General features: G+C 39.9%; 1 long non-coding RNA gene across 2 annotated transcripts in view; it reads right to left on the bottom strand.

Moving 5' to 3' along the window:
* The window catches only part of LOC117170244, a 22,980-nt gene that overhangs the window by 3,747 nt on the left and 10,414 nt on the right, over window positions 1-8,819 (bottom strand). Inside the window, exon 3 of one of the 2 annotated variants that reach the window (XR_004466748.1) lies at window positions 4,355-4,652. This is a non-coding gene — a long non-coding RNA (uncharacterized LOC117170244). Of the gene's footprint in view, window positions 1-4,290; window positions 4,653-8,819 lie in introns of those variants that run through there. The other variant, XR_004466749.1, reaches the window with a different exon arrangement.

Genomic DNA, 8,819 nt, shown 5'->3' with positions numbered 1-8,819 from the left:
TCTGAAACTTCGCAGATGTATTCAAAAATAGTTAAAGAAGTTATAATAAAAATTTCAGCTTTTTAGCATGGATTTCGTTTCACGCTAAAACCACCTTAAGACCCTACTGATTCCCCTTTCATTCTCTTTTTAATTAACTCAAAAAAACAGCAAAATCAACTTTTAGATTGTTGAAATTCAGATTCTAAGTTAAAATTTCCATTAGAAACACACGGAGTTATCGCAATACTTTTTTTTGCAGCGTTAAAAATTTTAAAAAATGTCATTAACTTCTGCTGAAGGTGATTTGAAGCGCATCCATAAAGCTCAAGCAGTATGTTGCGCGCGAAGTTTAAAAATAAAATTCTCTCTCATAGCACTTTCATACCTTTTTGCATGCTGGCGAGAAATGTTCCATCTTCTCACTCTATCATGTGACAAAACTATGTGTTTATTTTAGTCTAAGAGATTTTCCGCATGCACAAGCCGAAAATGAAATAAAATGTGCTTTAAGGATATAAGTGCATGGTATTGTTACATGACAGAGTGAGAAGATGGAACATTTTCGGCCTGCAGGCAAACATCGCATCGCAGTGTTGGTGTCTGCGGTTTCCACTGCGTGGCGTCAGCATCCTGACAAAATTCTTTAAGGGCATGTGGTATTTAGAAAATTGTCGATTTTACCAGTTTTAGGTTCCGACGGCTTTTTTTCTTTAATAATCAATATTTTGTCTTAAAAATTTGGGACATGATAGCGACCATGTTAACGGACGTCCCCACACACTTTTTTTGGTTTAATTCAAAAGTTTTAATTTAGCAAACACTGATTAATTTGCATAGCGCTTAGGAATTAGTATCGATTTTACCAGTTTTAGGTTCCGACGGCTTTTTTTCTAGAATAATCAATATTTTGTCTTAAAAATTTGGGACATGATAGCGACCATGCTAACGGACGTCCCCACACACTTTTTTGTGTGTTTTTTTTATCAACAATTTTTTGATATTGCTAACAACGTACGTGTATATTTCGAGGTTATGTGTGTTACAATTCACCCGAACGTTACTTCCAAACTACACAATATTTTTGGCCGAAAACTTTGGACTTGCAAATAAACATAGTAACTAATCTCCCGGAACTAACCCTTTTTGCAGGCAATCAAAAAAGTTTATTTCATAAATAATTTCCAGATTATCGGAAAGTCAGAGATGAAAAACGACGTAACCTCAAAGTAATACATATGCATAAAATTTTTATTTAGCATAATAAATTTTTTTGTTATTATCTCTCAAAAAAGAGTCCGGGGACGTCCGTTATGATATTTTATATCATCTCCGAATTCAGTTTTTAAAAATTTTCATTTTTGTGGAAAAAAAGCCGGGGAAACTGTAAGTATCACATGCCCTTAAGGGCATGTAATACTTAGAAAATTGTCGATTTTACCAGTTTTAGGTTCCATCGGCTTTTTTTCTAGAATAATAAATATTTTGCCTTAAAAATTTGGGAAATGATAGCGAACATGCTAACGGACGTCCCCACACACTTTTTTTGTGTTTTTTTATCAAAAAATGTATGATATTGCTAACAAAGGGCGTGTATATTTCGAGGTTATGTGTGTTACAATTTACCCGAGCGTTACTTTCAAACTACACAATATTTTTGTGCAAAAATTTTGGACTTACAAATAAGCATAGTAACTAATCTCCCGGAACTAATCTTGTTTGCAGGCAATCAAAAAAGTTTATTTCATAAATAATTTCCAGATTATCGGAAAGGCAGAGATGAAAAACGACGTAACCTCAAAATAATGCATATACATAAAATTTTTATTTAGCACAATAATTTTTTTTGTTATTATCCCTCAAGAAAGAGTCTGGGGACGTCCGTTATGATATTTTATATTATCTCCGAATTCAGTTTTTAAAAATTTTCATGTTTGTGGAAAAAAAGCCGGGGAAACTGTAAGTATCACATGCCTTTAAGTTACCGACGGAACGATTATCAAGATTGCTTTCGTGCCTCTGAAAATAGGCTGTCCGCATGCAGAAAACCCATAAGAGTGAGAGATATAGAGAATAGTTTATCTCTTATACTCTTATGGGTTTGCTACATGCAAACTGTCTGCTTGCAGAGGCGTAAAAGCACCCTAAATGCTACTAAAAGAAGATGCACTTGAAGCCGCATTCCGCCCATGTAAATGACATGTGTTTTATTTTTTTTAAGTTTGAACACTGCAAGAAAAAGTATTGCAATTATTCCGGGAGTTTATAATACAAATGGCTGTTTCTTTGATTGATCTTGTTGTTTTTTTTTTTGAGTTTTTAAAGAAGGAACTCTGGCGGACCGAAGGAACCAAAAGGAGCCTCTAAAAAGTGCCCTTTAAGACCCCACTGCGTCTCCCTTCGGTTCCTTCTTAAAAAACTATAAAAAAACAGCAAGATCAACTTTTAAATTGTTTAAATTCGGATTCCACGTTAAATTTCGCATTAGAAACTCACGGAGTAATCGCAATACTTTTTCTTGCAAAGTTAAAAACTTACAAAAATAAAATATCTTTCATTTACATGGGCCGAAGGCAGCTTCAAGCGCATCTTTTTTGACTAGCAAATTTTAACGTAGAATCCGAATTTTTAAATTTAAAATTTGATCTTGCTGTTTTTTTGATTTTTCTAAGAAGGTACCGAAAGGGGACTCAGTGGGGTCGTTAAGGGTACTTTGCAGAGGCTCTTTTCAGTTCCTTCGGTCCGCCAGGGAACTGAAGGGGGACTCAGTGGGGTCTTTAATGGTACTTTGTAGAGGATCCTTTCGGTTCCTTTGGTCCGCCAGGGCCAGTATGTTTTCACTCGCTTAGTTCTACCCATCTAACTTCCACAAACGGTAGATCTACAAATTCTAGATCGTTAACTTCTCTTTTTTCCTTCTCCCCTTCTTTTTTCCTCTCTGCCTTTCTAGCCCACCGTCACAAATAGTAAACCTTCAAACTCTGAATACGAATAAACACAGTCTCTCTCCTCCTCTCATATTTTCTCTTTATACTTCCCACTCTTTCCCTCTATTTCCTTCATTAACCGTTAACCTACCTACCATTGACAAAAAATCATATATGCTCATATCCTTTACCTAGCATACGGTTTGTAAAGAAGAAAATGGGGATAGAAAGAACGTTAAAGGAAAGAGGCTTGTGGGTAAAAACAGAATAAAAAGGGAAGGGAAAGATTTTAGTGGTTCTAAAATTTGTTCAACCTTGGTATTTTTGTCTAGTTTGAGGATGAGGTTCGAAGGAGGGAGGGTGAGAAGGTAGGTAGAGAGAGGATATGTAGATCCAGAATTTAAACATGTATGGTATTTGTATCTAGAGTTTGCAGTTCTAAGGTTTGGTAGGTTTATGGTTTTTGGGACGAAGAAGTATAGAGCAAGAGAGACGGGGTGGGGAACTGGAGAGAGGATATGTACATCTAGGATTTAAACATCTGCTATGTTTATGTATAGAGTTTTTAGATCTAGGATTGGAAAATTTGTGGTTTATGGGGAGCAAAGAGGTATATAGGAAGAAATCTGGAATAGGGAAGGAGGGCGGGGAAATAAGAAAGGGGAGATGGTCTTTAGTGTGTTCAGTATTTTTGTGCATATGGTTTGCACAAGTCAGATTTGCAGGTCTACGATTCGTGGAATTCAAAGGGGTAGAGCGAGGAGAGTCAGGGAGATGTGAGAAAGAAGAGAGAGGGTAGATTTGTTGGACAAGGGTGCTCTGGGTTTCTCGTTTTTGGGCTTATGGGTCTGTGGTATTGTGGTTTATTGATTTTTTAAATTTGAGAATAAAAATTATGTGGATTTGAGCGGTATCAGGATTTTGCATATGGAAAAATCGATTTTCCACCATTTTTTCGCGATTGGCAAAAAACCCTGACGTCCTGGAAATAGTTGCTCAGCGGATTCGGATAAAATTCTTAACTAACAATAAAAACCTTATAACATTTCTTTTACAACTTATTATTACTTGTATCTTCAGTTCCAGTATTTTTAATCAGTCAACTTTATTCATTCGTCCAAAGTGCTCTTCTTTCGCTTCAAAGTTTCGTGCAGATATTTTTTTTTTAAGTCAACTTAAAAGCTTAAAAAGGAAGTTCCAAAACGCTGACATTAAAAAACAACAAGTATGGCTTATTATAGTAGAAAGTCCAAAAAATATGTCGTTTTTGGACGGGCACCATTGGAAACACCATTTTTTGCATTTTCTATTAAGAATCGGTTGTACAACAAAAAGTTAAGAGTCTCTTAAACTGTAAGGAAAGCCAGAAAACTACAGGAAGGACTATTTCTTCAAGATTTGATTTGTTTTACATCAAAGACGAATATATAATAAGATGTACAACTGACCATAATTTCTTCCAGATTCCATATATCGAGTGAGTGATGTTTTTCGTGCGATCTTCATCTTCCTAATTTTCATTCAGTAATGCTTGTAGACTCGTAGCTTCAAATTGCATGTCTCGAAACACTGAATATGGATGTAACTGTCGGGCACAGTTGATTGATGAGGTATTATTTCCATTTTTTCTGTTGACCTTTGAGATATTCTTTTTTGTAGTTTTTGTTTGTTTGCGGATTACAATATTTACATTCTATAGATTGGAATGAAGTCGATAAATAGTTTTTTTCAGTTGGTGTCGTCAACCTGAAATGACAGACTGTATGTAATAATTTTTTTGCATATTAAAATGTTAGAAAGTATGAGACAAATAGATGCGGGTTTTAAAATAAATATCAGGGTGTCTACTCAAATCCTGGAAGAAAATCCCCGGACAATTCCAGGTTTTTTTCCCAGGTATCTACAACTTTTTCCTAGTATAATTTTTCACAGTACAGAGCCATTCAAATAATTCGCATTATTTAAAATAATGAACTTAGAATATATATAGGGGAGACCACCCGATAGTGGATAATAAACCTACAGTAGATAATAATTTAGTTAAAATACTAACGTATGTAAAATAATTCATTTCATTCAATTAATAGTTAAGACACTGTACTCGTTAATAAATTAAAATGAGAATTAGTTATTTAACTTATATTTGATTTTTTAATCAATAATTATCCTCCGTAGGTTCATCATTTACTGTAGGGTCGTCTCGCCTACAATTTTGCTTGTTTATTTTAGATAATGATTTTTTTTTAGTTTCTAAGAATTTAATTCATATGTTTGATTTATAAAGCTTTCATAACTTGTATTACAAGATATTCTTAAATATATTAGTAGCATTGATTAAATACCTTCTCTAGGGGCTGTAAGACCGTGTAGATGATGGGGAGGCTTAAGCGTGCGGGACATGGGGGTCAAACGGACATCGGCCTGTCTGCGTATGGATATGGATGAAAGGATCCCCATAAACGGGCTCTTCATGGTAATCATGATTAAATATGATAGAAGGGTGAAAGAGCCTAGCTAACACGGGCCTTCTAGATCCCTGGGTCGAGTTCCCTCCCGGACCGATCTCCAGTTTTTGAATTGACATAGGAATTACCGGCGGCCCGCACAGCAACCAAGAAACAGCCCTCCGTTGGTATGGTGGCCTGAGAACGGGTATTCATTGAGTGTCTCGCTCAATACGACCCCCCCCCCCCAAGTTATAATTGTAGAGTGATCGTGCTCGTGGCACTTTGGCACCTGGGGGTTACGAAGGTGTCCCAACGGCCTCTCGGGGAAACCGGACGACCTCCCTGAGTAATTAGTCTTACCCCTGCATGCGGGGTACTGCAGGGGCGGATCTTTCATTTTCTTAGCTACTCGTGGGAACCTAAATGGATGATGCAAATCTAAATCCAAAAGAAGAAGGAGAAAGGAAGGTGGCGAAGGGGGGAAAGGGGCTGGGTTTTAACAGGTCTAACATAACCCTTTCCTCTCAATCTGTCTCTCCGGCAAGTCAAACTCAGGCGGCGGCTGTACCTCCAGCTCTTCCAGGAGCTAAGGGATTGACGGTCCCTTTTAATGAAGCTATGATAACGGGAGCGGCCAATCAGTCCTCCAATCAGAATAAACGCATCAACGGTTCCCTGAAAAGGAGACTGAAGAGGCAAGAGCAGCGGGCTAGTGAAATAGCTGCGGTATCTGTTATATCGGCGCAGAAGGAACTCCACCGGGGGGGGGGGGGCTAAGCTGGTTAAAAAGCACAAGGCAGTCCAGCAGCCGACGAACAGGGAGTCGTCGGGGGCTACATTGACAGCCGCTCAGAGAGCTGACCCCCTGACGATGGCCGTGGCGGATACGAGCTACCCGGACTCGATTTTCACTACAGAGCTGTTTGAGCTTTTTAGGAAGGCTACCTGGAGAGCGTTTGAAAGAGTGTCCCCAGAACAATTGCCAAGATTCAGAACCTCCTTCTTTAGGGGAGGAATCTTTGTATTTGTGGCAGCCGACCCAGCGGCTAAAGCTTGGCTACACAAGGCTGCAGTCGAGACAAGGCCTTGGGGAGGCGCATCTCTTAAGGTTGGTGGAGTTTAGTTGCTCCAGAAGATGGTGGCGTGGTTTCCAGGTGAACTGGAAGACCCATCTTTGGTCCTCTGGCGGTTGGACCGATTCAACCCCTCATTCAAGACAGCCTCCTGACGAATCGTCAGGCACGACAGGCCTCAGGAAAAGGACACAACGGGAGGAGGTATCAAACATCTCCTAGTTGTGCAAATTCCTGAGTCCCAGACGAGGGCTCTTGCGGACCTCAATAACAGGCCCTTCTACAACTATGGTCAGGTCAACTGTAAGGTGGCCAGCCAGGGTCAGGAAGAGCCTGCCGGCGTACAGGAAGATCGGGAGCAGACCTAAATGACTGTTCCCGATCTAACCATTACCCCAATTAACTTGCATCACAACAAAGGCGCCTCTGCAGTTTTGCAGAGGAGCATGGCTGTGAGGTACATAGATATCTCACTAATCCAAGGGCTTGTATACTGGCGAAGGAGGTCAACATCATCGCACTGCTCGAGCTATGTATAGAGAACTGATGGCGATAGTCACGGACTTTAAAGGAATAGGAAGGCTAGTCGTGGGACGAGCACGGACGTCAGCTTAAGAGAAAACGATCTATTGGACAACCTAATCGCCACAGTTCGAGTTGGAATCCACTGTACCCAAGGACCCTAAATAAGCCAGAAATCCAAGTAGAACGGACTGGAATTAGTTTTGCATGAACTAAGAAGTGCACTCTCAAAGGTGCCCAGGTCAATTAGAAACGTGGATAGGCTGGAGTTGGCGGCCGAGATTTTCACGGAAGCCTTCAAATCTACTTATGAAAGTAATTGTCGACCTTCGAGAGTCCGAAAGGCTGGGAAGACACCCTGGTCAAATGGGAAACTTGAAGAGCTTCGCAAGGAAACCAGAGAGAGGTTAAGACATGCCAGTATGGGCAAAACGGAGGTACTGTGGATCTTATTTACGACAGTGAGGAATGAATTTAGGAGTGCAATACGTAAAGCAAAGCATGAAAGCTGGACCAACTTTTGAATAGACATCAAGAATGGAGCAGAGGCGGCTAGACTGAATAAGCTGCTTTCTCGATATCCGGATGCTATGCTCGGCACTGTGAAATTGCCCGACACCTCAGAGGCAATCAAAGCAGCCTGTAGCTCAAATGGGCCCGAAGCGGCGGCTGGCCAACGAGATTGTTACCCCAGCCAGGACTGATTCTGAGATGCATCACTCGTGTCTCGAAGTGGACACCCGCGATGGTTCTGGGGGCACTAATAGGTTTCGAGCCCTTTCATCTCACCATTAACGCCGTGGCTACGAATGCGGCCTAAAAGATTAAATATGGTAAACGATAGCAGTATCTAGACAGTAGTGCGGACAGCATGCTCAAGGACAAAATGTGCAGTCGTCGCTAACTCTTCGACAAGAAGTATCAAAGCAGCCTATCCACAAAAGAGGAATGGCTTAACGGTGAGGCACACTTGCCCAGTGATGGATACAACTGGTTTAACGATGGTTCCAGGAACGAGGAAAATGCAGGTGCCGGTTTATATTGTAGCAGGAATGGAATGGGCTTCACGATTGCGATGGGGTCCTACGCCACAGTTCTACAATCTGAGATTAAAGTCATGCTCTAGTGCAGACATGCCCAGCTAGGGAAGATTCCCGTCAAGAACACCTGTTCAGCGTCCACCACTCTTTCGCCTGGCGACCGGGGGTGGTGGTAGACGCGTACTTGATGCTCTTCTCTCAGACGCAAGCAGGACCGCAGATACGAAATATCTGTCAGGGTGCTTAGGGCGACTAACTTTTCAATATAAAATTATGATGGTGACTAGAGTTTTAATTATTTTATTTCGGTATGTTTACATTTATTTTCAATTAATGTAATTCAAAAGAGAATTGTGCAATGTATTTATTTATTGTACATTATTCAATATTTTAATATCACAGTTTTGTTTGACTGACTTTTTTGAAAGTCTAACAATATATTAATATGTTGGAAAATGTGGAAAGGTAAGTTATATAAACACACACACACACACGCGAACACACGCACACTGGTTGTTTCACTTTCTCATATATGCAAGTTGTTGACCAGGATGTAATAATATTCTTGTAGATGGAAGTCAAAATTTCAGTCAATAACTGGTCAGTTCATTGAAATTATGTCTGAGAGATTCTTTGTACATATATGGGGCATTATTCCTCAACTGCCCCAATTCAAAAAGTCATGTTTTTCGATTGTCTCTAAATTCTGGGAATATGTTTGCCTACCAAACAGTAGTTAATCCACAAACTTATAGACCAGGATTACCAACCCTCCCCAAGTGAGGGGGGGTTGAATTTTCAACCCCAATGCTTGCAGGGGTAGTTTCAAAC

Source organism: Belonocnema kinseyi, chromosome 1, assembly GCF_010883055.1.
Source record: "Belonocnema kinseyi isolate 2016_QV_RU_SX_M_011 chromosome 1, B_treatae_v1, whole genome shotgun sequence".
NCBI classification, from domain to species: Eukaryota; Metazoa; Arthropoda; class Insecta; order Hymenoptera; family Cynipidae; genus Belonocnema; species Belonocnema kinseyi.
This window is presented reverse-complemented; position numbering and strand designations above follow the sequence as displayed.